Below are 12,914 nucleotides of genomic sequence, written 5' to 3' on the forward strand. Positions count from 1 at the left end.
GAGTATTTTCGTGTTCAGTGATGGCAAACGATCCCAAAAACGATACAGCGAGCGATTTTTTAGTGAAATAAATTTTCTGACTCTATGCGATGTTATTAAAGAAAATACGATTATCTGCAATAATCTGAATGTGATTTAAAATCTGGTATAGTTTTTCGTTGAGAGAGGGATTCTGGTTTTACTTCTTTTTTTTTGCGAGATAATTAGAAACCACTTATAATCAATAAACTATTAAAGAACATTCTACAGTGAATTCAAAGTTTATTGATGGAAACCGGTTTTGAATTGGCCTAGATATTTAAAAAAAAAAGGATACCAAAAAAAAAAAAACAAACCCAAAGAGTTCATAATAAAAGGTGGGACCCACTTTTTATTGGGACCACTTTGTTTTAATTTGTTTGTGGATATCTCAGCCATTTCACAGCCAATTTTAATCAAATAAGCTTTAAATTCCTCTTTATATCATGCTCTTTAATATTTCATATAAGTAGTTTCTAATTATCTCGCAAAAAGTTAAACCATGAATTCCCATCTCAATTCAACAAACACGATACAATCCCTGCTATTAAAGGTAACCAAAATCAATTACATATCCATTAAAATTTTCGAAGACAGTATTTAATTCTTGTTCTGCAGGGTTGCGTGACAAATTAAAGGTATATGCACTGTAAAAACATCGGTGTTAGATTTAACACCATGGGTTTTAAATCTAACACCGAACAATCTTCAATAGAGGACCACACCCACAGGTGTAGAAAATGTATTGTGACGGTGTTAAAAAGTGTTCACCTGGCACTTCGTGGTGTTAATTTGACACTGTAGCTGGTTATATTTTTGACACTGCGCTAGAGTTAATTCATTAATGACACCGCATGGTGTCGATTTGATATTGGTGGTGTTAATTTCAATGGTATAACACCCGTCCAGCTTCAATAGGAGACCACACCAACTGGTGTTACTGTGGCGTAAACGTGTTTACACATTTTTTTCAAAAATCAAGTACTTTATCGGAAAATTCTTCATCGTCTTGTTGAAGTTCAGAATTAACAAGAAATTCAGTATCTAAGAAACTAAAAAAAAAAAAAATAATATTTTGAAATGACACCCGGAGGTGTTAATCTAACACCATGAATGATCACCGGAAATTTAACACCAGCTCGGTGTTTCATATTTAACACCGGACTTTTTGCAGTGTGTTCTTGCAGCGCTTTGACTAACATTTATGTGAAACATAAGAAAGGAGACTTCCATTTTCAGCAGTAGGTACCTGTACAATGTTTTGACTTCGATTTCAAAAGGCTATGTCGACTCTGTGTCGGAACATGATTATAAACACCTTCAGCAGCTTTTAAAATCCAAGCTATTTCTCCTCGGTCTGTTATTATCTATAAATGATTATGGCATTTATATAACATTCCACTACTGTTTGTTTGAGAAGAGAGGAATCACTAAACAGAGGGCGCTATTTCCGCATAAGTCTATTGGTATACCATGTCTTGCTTCTACAGGAGAACTCTATTTTAAGTGTCATGAGAATCACGAGTGTGAACGCTCCTTTCCTTTTTAATGCAGGTTCCACAAAGTGTCACAGACAGTGTCTTAGCGACGTTTTCTGGATCTATGCACAAATTTTCGGAAAGTGCCTGAAATGCGATTGCTGCAATTTTACTGCATGGTTTCTTAGTACCATGGACGGTAACTTCTAGTGTAAAAGATTGTATAGAGGTGTATGCTGTAATAAATTCTCGTGCTACACAGACTGGACTCGGAATCGGAAAGTTTGAAGCGAATTACGCTGTGAATAAAATGAAAGATATTCGGATGCAATATACGTCATGTCTCCGTGTCACATGGTTGTACCTGTGAATGCCTTGTGTCATTACAAACCTAGGTGATCATCATACTCATCTCAATTAGCCGAATATTGATATTGTACTGTCTCATGTATTCTGGAGTACAATAATGCCTTCTACGTATTTCTCTCTCACTTTTCCTCTCAAACCCCCTCCCCCTCCCCCTCTCCCTCTCTTTGTCGCTATCATTTCCTTTGTTCCTTATCTTTTCTCCTTGTAAAAGAGAACAAAGAAAATAAGTTAAAGAGAGAGAGAGAAAAAAAAACATAAAACAAAGCAAAGGCATACTGTAGCTTGTTTCTTCTCCTTGTAATTGGCTGTAAATCGTTGTTCGCCAGTTTGCACTGGACATGTGCGACCGAGAGATGGCGATATTTCACAATGCTCACAGACTCGGGACTTCAACGTCTATTGTTCGGTACTAGTACACCTACATCAAATGCTGCATTTTAAGTAAATGTGTATCTGTGTCTAATTGTACTGTCTGTGTGTGCAGACACACACACACACACACCCACACACACACCCACACACACGCAAATACACATATACACACAGACACATATTAATACACAACAAATACACAAAGGTTAATATGACAAACGGAGCTAACATCATGTATCAATGATTTATGTGATTGATACCAATGCAACCAGGCTGTAACTGAAATTCATGTGTAAATTTAACTTTGCGTGGCAATGTCTGTATATATTTGCACTTCTGTGTTAAATCTCTGTAAGGAAAAATGAAGGATTCCTTGAGTTTGGGAATAAATTGAACTTGAACTGAATATTTATGGCATGTGTTTATGTGTACTTCATAATCATACAAATGCATTGCGACTCATGTGTGATAATTTTCCCCGAACCAAATCGCAGACAGGCATCGATCATGTTAGACTATACCAATCTTTCATTCAATAGCCAGTCTTGGAGCTGATCCCTAACAGCAGCAGGTACTATGTACTTTTTTTTTTTTTTGATTAGCTGCAAAACAAACAACTCCACAACCCTAAGAATTACTAATTTAAACAATATCGTGTATCTAATCATTCTCTCATTCATTTATTAATTCAGTCATTCATTTTCCATTCATTCATTTGCCATTTATTCCTCCAATCCTCCATTCATGCACTAATTAACTCATTCATACATTCATTTACTCACTCACTTATTCATGCATTGATTGATTGATTGATTGATTCATTCATTCATTCATTCTCCCATTAATCCTGCAATTTATTCTCAGTTATTTATTCAAACATTCATTCATTAATTTGTGCCACATGAGGTGGCTGTTTAGAATCATTTTACATACTTTTGCTGGTTACTTAGGGCCGCCTACATGAGGTTGTTATCATTCAACTGGTTCCTTCCCCCCCCCCCCCCTGCCATGTGTGTGTGTGTGTGTGTGTGTGTGTTTGCAAGGGAGGGGGGTGGGAGAGGCCAACAGGCCCCCTCATCAGGTTTACATGCTATTCCTAACAAAAGTAGATAGAGCCAAGCTAAAGACCTGGGCACCATTTCATAAAAAGTTGATAGGATGACAACTCTAGCTGGACTGGCAATTGTCATGGCAACGACAAGAATCCAGCTTCCTGATTGGCTGTTGCTATGGGAAGTTGCCATTCCAGCAGGAGGTGCTATCCTAATGTCTTTTATGAAATGGGAGCCTGGTAGCATGGGGGTACCATGGAGTGGGAAGGCTGCCCCGGCTCGGATGACTTCGAGAATCTCTGCAACATATTGTGCACAGTTTTTATCACTGATCTCTGTGTAAATAAGGCTGCGTTCACATAGAAGTATACGGTATTCGGTATTCGCTATTCGGGCACCCAGTACACCATCACCCGCACCGTCAACTTGCCATCCCATGCAGTGAGGATTTCTTCCTCCTACATCCCAGCAAATCTTATTAACAATTTCTAAACTGCATCAGAATGTCACTCAGTCTACATGCTTATTTTTGCTAAAGGGCAAATCCAGACCAAAATTGTCATTATTTCATAAACGAGAGACGGTATACGCTGCAAGAAAATCGAACAAGCTCGATTCCAACTATGCTATACTATTCGCAGCTATTCGGTACTTTCGAATAGTGCCCTCTTATGTGAACCGACGTTAGGAAATCCTATCGTTCGATTCAAGCTATTCGCATGCCCTCGAAAACGAGCCCCGAATACCTGAATAGTATACTTTTATGTGAACGCAGCCTATACACACAGCCAAAGAATCTCAACTGAAGTCCACCAGTACTGATGAGCGTGCGCTTTGATGCACATATTTGCTGATATACAAATAGTGAATGGTAACGAGTGCGATGGTACATTTACAAGATTTCACACGAGGTGAAAGATAGAGGCGCTCTATTCAGTAGGGCGAAGCCGAGTTGAATAGCGCGCCTCATCTTTCACCGAGTGCGAAATTTTATTCCATTGTACGTGTAAAGATCATGCACTATCTGTTTTATACAACACCTCGAACGTCAACACATGTGGTCTACACAGATCTTGAATTTAGCACAGAAACAGCAACCGTTTTCTGTGAAAGACAAATGAGTAGCAGTACAAGTCACAGTCACCGTGTACGTATGTACATACGCAAAGCCAATCGGTTGAAGTTGTGAACAAAAATGGGTGACAAAAGTATGCGCTTGCATTGTTGAATGTGCGCGCCAAATGTTTGTTTATTGCGACATTAGAGCCATGCGATGGAACAAATACTTCGAGTCAATCATGAGTTTAACACAGGAGTCAATTGGAAATGGTGACGTCAGCCATGCGCTATCCATTTTTGCTCAAACAAAAGTGCACAGCTGACAGCCACAGCGTGAGATGGAACGTTTAACTAAATATCACGTGATGGGCAATCGACCAATCGAAGAGCTACATTCTAATTAGGTGTTGTATAACCGGTGCTATTTGTGGTATTCACATACACCCCGGTGAGCAGCAAATAAATCAGGCCAGCCATGAATCCACATGCTCCCGGCTCTTTCACAGAAACCTCATATATCAACACACTTCAGACACATGATCTTTGATTCAATTATTTGGTCAGTTTTAATCATATGCACAGGAATTTCGATATAATATATATTTATATTTATATATTCATATATATTCCCCTATTTACAAAAGATATACCTCATGTATACAGATATGATATATATATGATACATAAGGCACAATTAAAAACTGTCACATGCATGATTCAACTAGTAGTACTCTATAACACAGAATGGAATGCCACAAGATACATTTCTGTTCTCTTCCGCTTTTTTTTTTCTTTCTTCTGCCATTGATACCAGAAGCAATGCAGTTTTCAAACACTTCACACATATTTACACTGTAGGCATTTTTTTTTTGTCTCCAAAGAGAAACTGGTGATTTAAAAAACTCAGTGACACATACAGGAAAATTCTTGTCACATTATTTTTTTTTTCAGTTGCCCTACTAGCAGTCATTTATCATGAGAGACAGAGAGAGATATCATATAATTGTGTTTATGATTATTTTTTATGATTTTTTTTTATAGTTCACACTCTAAGTGTTTATACAGAAAACAAAAATCTTGAATGACTTCCAGTGATTGAGAGAGAAATAGAAAAAAGAGAAAGAGCATTAGAGACTTATTAATTGAGCATAAAGATCGGAACTGATTGGTTTTCTTAATTTTCGTCAAATCACAGACTTTCTTTTGTTAAAAGACTGACAAATTTGTGTCTCACAAAACATTGGTCTCAATATCTTTCCATGCCTCGATACCTTCCAGGGAGTGATGAGGGAATATACATGAAATGGGACACGAAACATGAAATTAAAACCGTAAAATTGACTAAAATACAACTGAATAACACATTTACATTATATTTCAGTTCGTGTATGCACTGTGTGAAGGTTGTATTTCACTATTCTGATTTTGTTGTTGTTGTTGTTGCATATTTCATAGCTTCCTACATATTTCCCAAAGATATCTACTGTATATCTTTATCTACACAGACCCTTCTACTAATCCACTGTAATTAGATACATAACATCATGCCGATGTCAAAATATTTGCACTGAGTTGGTGAATTAGATATGACCTTGTACAATTGTTTAAAGAAATCAAAATCACAATAAAAAATTATATGACCTAATTCCATCAGAAGGCTACATCACTAAGTTAAAAATAAAACAATTCTCCGAATGACTCGGTCACCCCAAAAAAAGTAAAAGTAAAAAAAAAGTGGCTGAAAAATAAACATAATATATTGTAAAAACTGTGCTTGGCACATTTTTTTTTCACTTCACATTAACATAATCTGAACACATTTTAACTCAAAATTTCTAATTTCAGTACTGGGTTATACCTTGGGATACCCAGAATCCTGCAAGTGATTGATTAAAAGCTCTGGATCCTCGTGACTTGGGAATAATTCTACGAGTAAAACTGCTGAAATCAAATAAAAACACTTGATGACAAAACACAAGCATCCGTGATCAGAAGAAGGCATGATCAAAACATCAATTGGCGATGACTGGTCTACACAAACATCAACGCCATAGGCAACTAACAAACCATTTTTACCCAATTTTTTTTTTCCTCGAAGGGAAAAACAAACAAAAAATGATATGTACAACCGCATTCCACGCATATCGACAGTCCATTATATCCATATCTGTATGGCCGTATTCATCGACAAGACAGTAGACTCGATATATCCACTGGAAGTTAACGTGGTGTATTGAGTTTGGAGAAATGACTACGCATATGAGCACACAAAAGAATTGTGGAAATATGCTCACATCTTACTTCAGATTTCAGACACAAGAGAGAATTTGCTCCTGTTCAGCATATACATTTTACCCCCACGGCCTTAACAGAACAATTTGCATCGGCATAATTACACCAATTTCTCTCTTTAGGTTTTAGACACTACCCCCCCCCCCAAAAAAAAAAAAGCTTTCTGAAAGCTTCATTGAAGATCCAATCATGAAAAAATTAATCTATTTATGTATATACTTTTTTTTTGGGGGGGGGGGGGCAATGTAATTCCACTATCCCCACATGATTGTCTTTCAGAAAAGAATAATTTTTAGGAAAACTGGGTGAAATAGATTCTCTTCTTTGAAGCGGTTACTGTTCTTTCTAAACATCTTGGATGCCTGCATAGCACAGTCCACATTACTATTTATCCCCCCCCCCCCCGAACAAAAACCCCTCTAAAACAACCCTCAAAAACAATAACAACCAAAAAACACTGCCAATGGCATACGGCAATGAATTATATACAACTGACGAACAACATGGAAGTTCTGATAACACAAAGAAAGAGAAAATACAAACAACAGAACACAAATTTATACTGGCCTTCAAACGATGGAAATTCACGTGTCAGCGCAGTGAAACACTGGAAAATGGAGTACCAAGGAAAACAAAAATAGAGTTTGTACTTGCTTTTCATACCTACTTGCATAGAAATGAATTCTATAATACATATTCCGCGTTGAATATCAACATTATTATCTGTCGCAGCACAGTGTATGAATATTACATATCATACAGTTTATCATACACCAAAGTTTCTGAACAGTTTGATCGTTACCTTTTTTCAGCTGTCTGTACAAATTCTTTGTTCACCACGCTTTCTGAACCTCAACTGACATTGCAGATGATCTCACCGAGTGGGCGTAAATACTTGACAATATCTACAGTTCGCAACATTCTCTTGTGCACAAATGCATTACACACTGCCCTGTCGATATGCAATTGACACCTTGTGTTGTGATTAATACAAAATGGGAGTTTCCGCTGTGTTACTGTATCTATTGGAGGGGTTTATACCATTAAAGGCAGGTGTAAAGAGTTTACACAAACTACAATTGTAGTACACACCTATAAAGTTTACACTGAGTATACACCAATGAGAACTCCCAAATTAATACATGTTGCCACATGTTGAACGGCAATACACTGGTATACACTAGAGTTCCTGAAGACGCCTATTCGGTTACCTTGTATCACTCTGAACAGCCCAAATCGATATTTGGCTAAAGACGATGTATGCTCTCTCAAACGTTTGACGAAAGACAATGTATGCTATTTCAACATGCCTTACTAACCATAGAAAGGGGGGGGGGGTGACAATGATGTTATACACTACACAAAAACAGCATTACTTTCCCCCATGGTTGAGACTGTAAGGGGGAATCAACGTGGCAGTAACCACCAGTAGGAGCAGAGTTACCCAAAAGACAAGTTACAGTATCGACACCAAACACTAACACAAGTCACAGTATCGACACCAAATACTAACACAAGTCACAGTATCGACACCAAACACAAACCTGCATTCCACCATGTTTTCTCTCTCTAGTAGCGTAACAACCCGACCCTTGTTTTTTGTTTTTGATTTTTCCCTACTCAAGACTGTTTGAAGGGATGGTCAACCGGGCAAAAAAGCACTGCAGTATTTGAAGGGCTGTAAAAAGGCATATTTTTTGATGGAAAAACAGCATTTCATTTTGAACATTCCCGCAATAATAGAGCTCTTGCTCGGTCACTCATCGCATCACACTTGGACGTCTTCATTATCGAAAAGCGACAAAAATGACAGGGCTGCCAACGTGCAGGCATCAACACTACAACAAGTAGGCAGACTCTGAAGGGGACGGTCAGGAGACATACTACTCCAGTGTAACATGCGACAAGATTGGGTACAAACAGAATTGACCCACACATCAGGGAGATTTTCAATATTCTCTTATCCAGGTATTCAAGGGATAGCAGAGTTTTCAGGGGGCATCCTGCAGAGTCAGGGTGACTCGGCAGCTTCGGAATTAGAAGGCCTTACAATTTTCGTGGTGCAGAAATTTTCGTGCATTTTCCGCTACCAGAAGCTAGCGTGGGAAATAGAAGCATGTAAATATTCGTGCATGCTATATATGTACCACTGCGTAAAGTCTCCATTTTGCGGAATTAAAAACATGTGAAATTCATCTTACTCGGCCGAGCGTGAAAAAATTACTCTGAGGAAAATATGAGAAAATATCCACTTTTGTAGTATCTACTATCCTCCCCTTCACTACAAATAACTGAAATATCACGAAAAAAAAAATGAACAAATGATTATCATGAAAACAAAGAATATAATAAATTGTCAAATAAGTTTCCTGTGCAATGAGAGAGCTACATGAACGTCAAGTTGCAATGTTCTACAAACTGCAGCAGCATATCCAGCTATGTTTCAAGGAGTTGTAATACATGATGAACATCTACACAAGAGAAATATATGGTGTGAGAGAAATATATAGAGAGACATACATGTAGTATGTATTGGATTAAATGAGCCTGTTTTTGCCACAGAATGGTTTATACCAATTTAACCCTTTCTGTGCCAACAAGGACAGTGTGTAAAAAACTAAGAGTTTTTTTTTGTTTTCTGTGCCAATCACCACCCAAAGCACACAAAAGGTTGAGAACTTCTCTCGCCTGCCTTCCAGAGGATTGACACAATCAGAATCGAAGACACGGATGGTTAAGCATGAAGAAAAATACATTATGCACACTTTCAGAAGATGCACCGTTAGAGCCAATACAGCGGACCCGCACGATCCCTTCATGGTTATTATGAACAGACAAAATAATCTCTCATAAAGCGCTGATTTTTTTTTTTCCAAATCTGACAAAAAAAAAAAAAAATCATTTGAATCAATTTGGCAAAACATGTACTTGTTCCCAGCTGCTACAGATTTCATAAACAACAAACAACAACAACATCATGTCATCACCATATCTCAAGAATGCAGTTTATGAGTATATCTGGGGGAAAAAAAAACAATTATGCAGCTTCACGATGCAGCAATACAATAGTAATGGCACCTATAAGAGTACACGCCCTGTTCCAATTTTGCCCGGCAAACCCTGCCGACAAGACTTATGTAGTCTCCATCCATTCCACGGGGGCAAGCTATGGGGAAAAAAAATCCCTGATAAAGAAGAAGTATCTTACAAACTTCTCTTGCAAGTGCCCTCTTATTTAGTCATTTTTTTGGCATATGATTGAGGATAAAATGAATGCAGCAACTGTTCACATATCTGCCACAGTGTGAAGAGAAGAAGAACATTTTGTTTTCTTTTCTCTTGAAACTTTATAAAAGCACATAAGGGTCTATATGAGTTACGATCCCTACAAGGACCAGTCAGTTGATGAAAACTACATGTAACTACTGTTTAAAATCACTCTATGCTGGTCTTTGGATTGAATGTTATTACTTTGAAAATCTTGAAGGAAAATGCTCAGAGATCCTTACAATTGTAGAAACAGAGGGGCGGGGGGCAGTATAGTCATCGTTGTTAAACAATGATATTGGAATATGAAACCTCACCACATTCCTTACTAATGTGGTGGCTCTTTACACGAAATTGTTGAAATTCCATTCTCTGGCTTGAACGTCACTGTTTCGCCGCTCGTACTCCAATTGGAACCTTATTGATTGCAATAAAAACCAGCCGATCAGCTTTTGTGATTGCTGCAAAGTCGTCGTGGTAACGGACGTCAACTGATGTTACATGGGCCCTGAAAAGTGTAATCTCCGAGAAAAAATGTCACACATGCCTCAGGCTGCGATTACTCCCTTTTTCTTTGTTCTTCGCACTATTTGCAGTTTCCATGGAAACATTGTCAATGACATCACAATGCTTCCAAAAGAAATCACTGATTGGTGGAGAAGGAGCTCCTCCGCACATTTTTGTTTTGTCATTTACATATACACTTGCACAGTGTGCGTACCAGTACATACCTCATGAATATATATATATCGGTATTTATATATCACAACGAAACATGACTTCTATTTTCCTATCACACATATATACAGAGAGAGCCCTGAAAACACAAAAAGGACAGAAAAAATAAGTGATAAGGCAATGACAGGCAGCTTTCAAAAATCACCAAAAATATTCATCTCTGTATTTTCATTTTCCTCTTTTCTTAAAAAAAAAAAGAAGTGTACTGTATTCACAATCATTTCGAACCTTTTACTTGTTTCTTCTCAAAATAGCATATTTAGATCAACAACAAAAAATATGAGCTTTGCAGCATGGAACAGACGAGGTATAACAGATGTACACACTCCTTGGTGGAACAGTCACACTCTTTCTTTTTTCATCGAGAATGTATACTATACAGCATGTACAATATGTTAAAAGAACATAATGCCACACAATGCTAAACCACCAGTGGACAGAGGGCATCATTTTGTATCTTGTAAAACCGAGTGCAGACAGTGGGCGTCTTTAAAAAGCCAAAAACAAAGCATCACTCTTCGTAACACGTGGGAACGCAACGGCAGACATTACATGTACATTACAGGGAGATTGTTGGAAACCCCACATAGCGAGAGAACGGAAAATTGGAGCAATGAAGGTGTGCATCTACTCGAACATCTAGCCTCTATGAGCTAAATTGTGAAAGATATTTAGATATTTGTTTTCACAAACAGGGGAGGAGAGGATGGTGCATATCGTTGAAGGATGTCTGCAAAGTTACAATTTGCTGGATGAGAACCAGTTTACGTATTTTTTTGAAACCACCGAAGACCAAACCAAAAATAGACCGCCTTCTTCAATGTGAAGTTGCTGTCTTTTTTTTTTTTTGTATTTCTTCACTTGTTTGTTGACTTAAAGGGTAATCAAAACTTGATGGAACGGTAAAATGAAAGAAATGGAGCTTTAAAAAAAATTTCTTTAGGTGGCATCTAACAAACACTAAGTCCTCCTTGAGTATGCAGTACCATCTTTAATAATTCAACAAAAACCCCTGCATCTGGTATACCAGGGAAAATGAAAAAAAGAAGAAGAAGAAACCTCCAAAATAGATACTGCTAGAGGGAGAGCGGAAGAAGAAGGAGAAAATGAGACAAAATTGATTTATTGCTGCATTGTCATGATTTTGAAAATACGCACATTTTAATGTGCAAACACAAAGATGACTTACTTGTCCAAATCTTCGCATCATCATCTTAAAATCTGACTACTGAATATAGAGCGGGAAATGCATTTGAGAAGGATGGATACTGTACGGCTGGGATATCTTCGAATGTGATACTCTGGCAAAATTTACTCTGTGTCCCACAAGTGTAGAAAGGACATGCTCAGATAGCTGCGCGTGAAATACAAAGGTTCTTCCAGGAGGAATGGGTTGCTGTTGTTTAGTTTGTTTCCAAATGGAACAAAGCAAAGTTTTTGTCATTCCATAGCCATACATAGTTTTTGTTTATCCTCGATTAAAATGTCAGAATGTGTGCCACATGGGTTGCATAGTAAATGTAAACGTCAATCATACAAAAGAAAAAACAACAAAAAAGCCCCTCAAACCCAACCATTTCATCTCCTCCCCCCAAAAAAGGAAAACCTCTCAAAAACATATGACATCTGGCACAGAACAAGTTTTCTGATACTTCGCAATCAAACACTTTATCCCTTTGAAATGAGAGCTATCAATCAATCCAGTCGAGTATCATGTATCAAATCCTACATGAATAATCTATGTGTACTGCGCAGCTAGGAGAGTTCTTACGCATTAACATCCAAACATAAGTTACTGAATGCCAGTGGTAACCCCATAAGATTTTCACATGAGTGTATGTGCACAACATATACACAAACACAAACATTATTGGAACTTGAGTCAGAGATTAATGAGTACATGATTTGACCATATAACTAACAGCTCCAGATCTTTATGGCATGTTTACACATTTTCAATCTTTCATAATGCTAATGTACACTGAGCTTACAGAAAAAAGAACAGATGATTTTGATTTCGGTCAGGCAATTGTGAACTATACCTTGTTGCAATATCACTAGTTGCGATATTGAGGTTGGAAAAAAAAAAAAAAAAAAACTTCCCTAAACATTGCAGCACATACGATGCACAACACTGCAGCATGATTAAGGATAGCAAGCTTCACGGATGAACTACCAGGTGCTGACGGCTGGTCCTGCTCCACCCTGGTGCAGCAAAAGGGATGCCATCGGTTTCTCTCTGTACAAGCTAACGCGTGAATGCACCGTG

Source organism: Diadema antillarum, unplaced genomic scaffold, assembly GCF_040938485.1.
Source record: "Diadema antillarum isolate AM-2024a unplaced genomic scaffold, OU_Dant_1.0 seq00000956_RagTag, whole genome shotgun sequence".
Lineage (NCBI taxonomy): Eukaryota > Metazoa > Echinodermata > Echinoidea > Diadematoida > Diadematidae > Diadema > Diadema antillarum.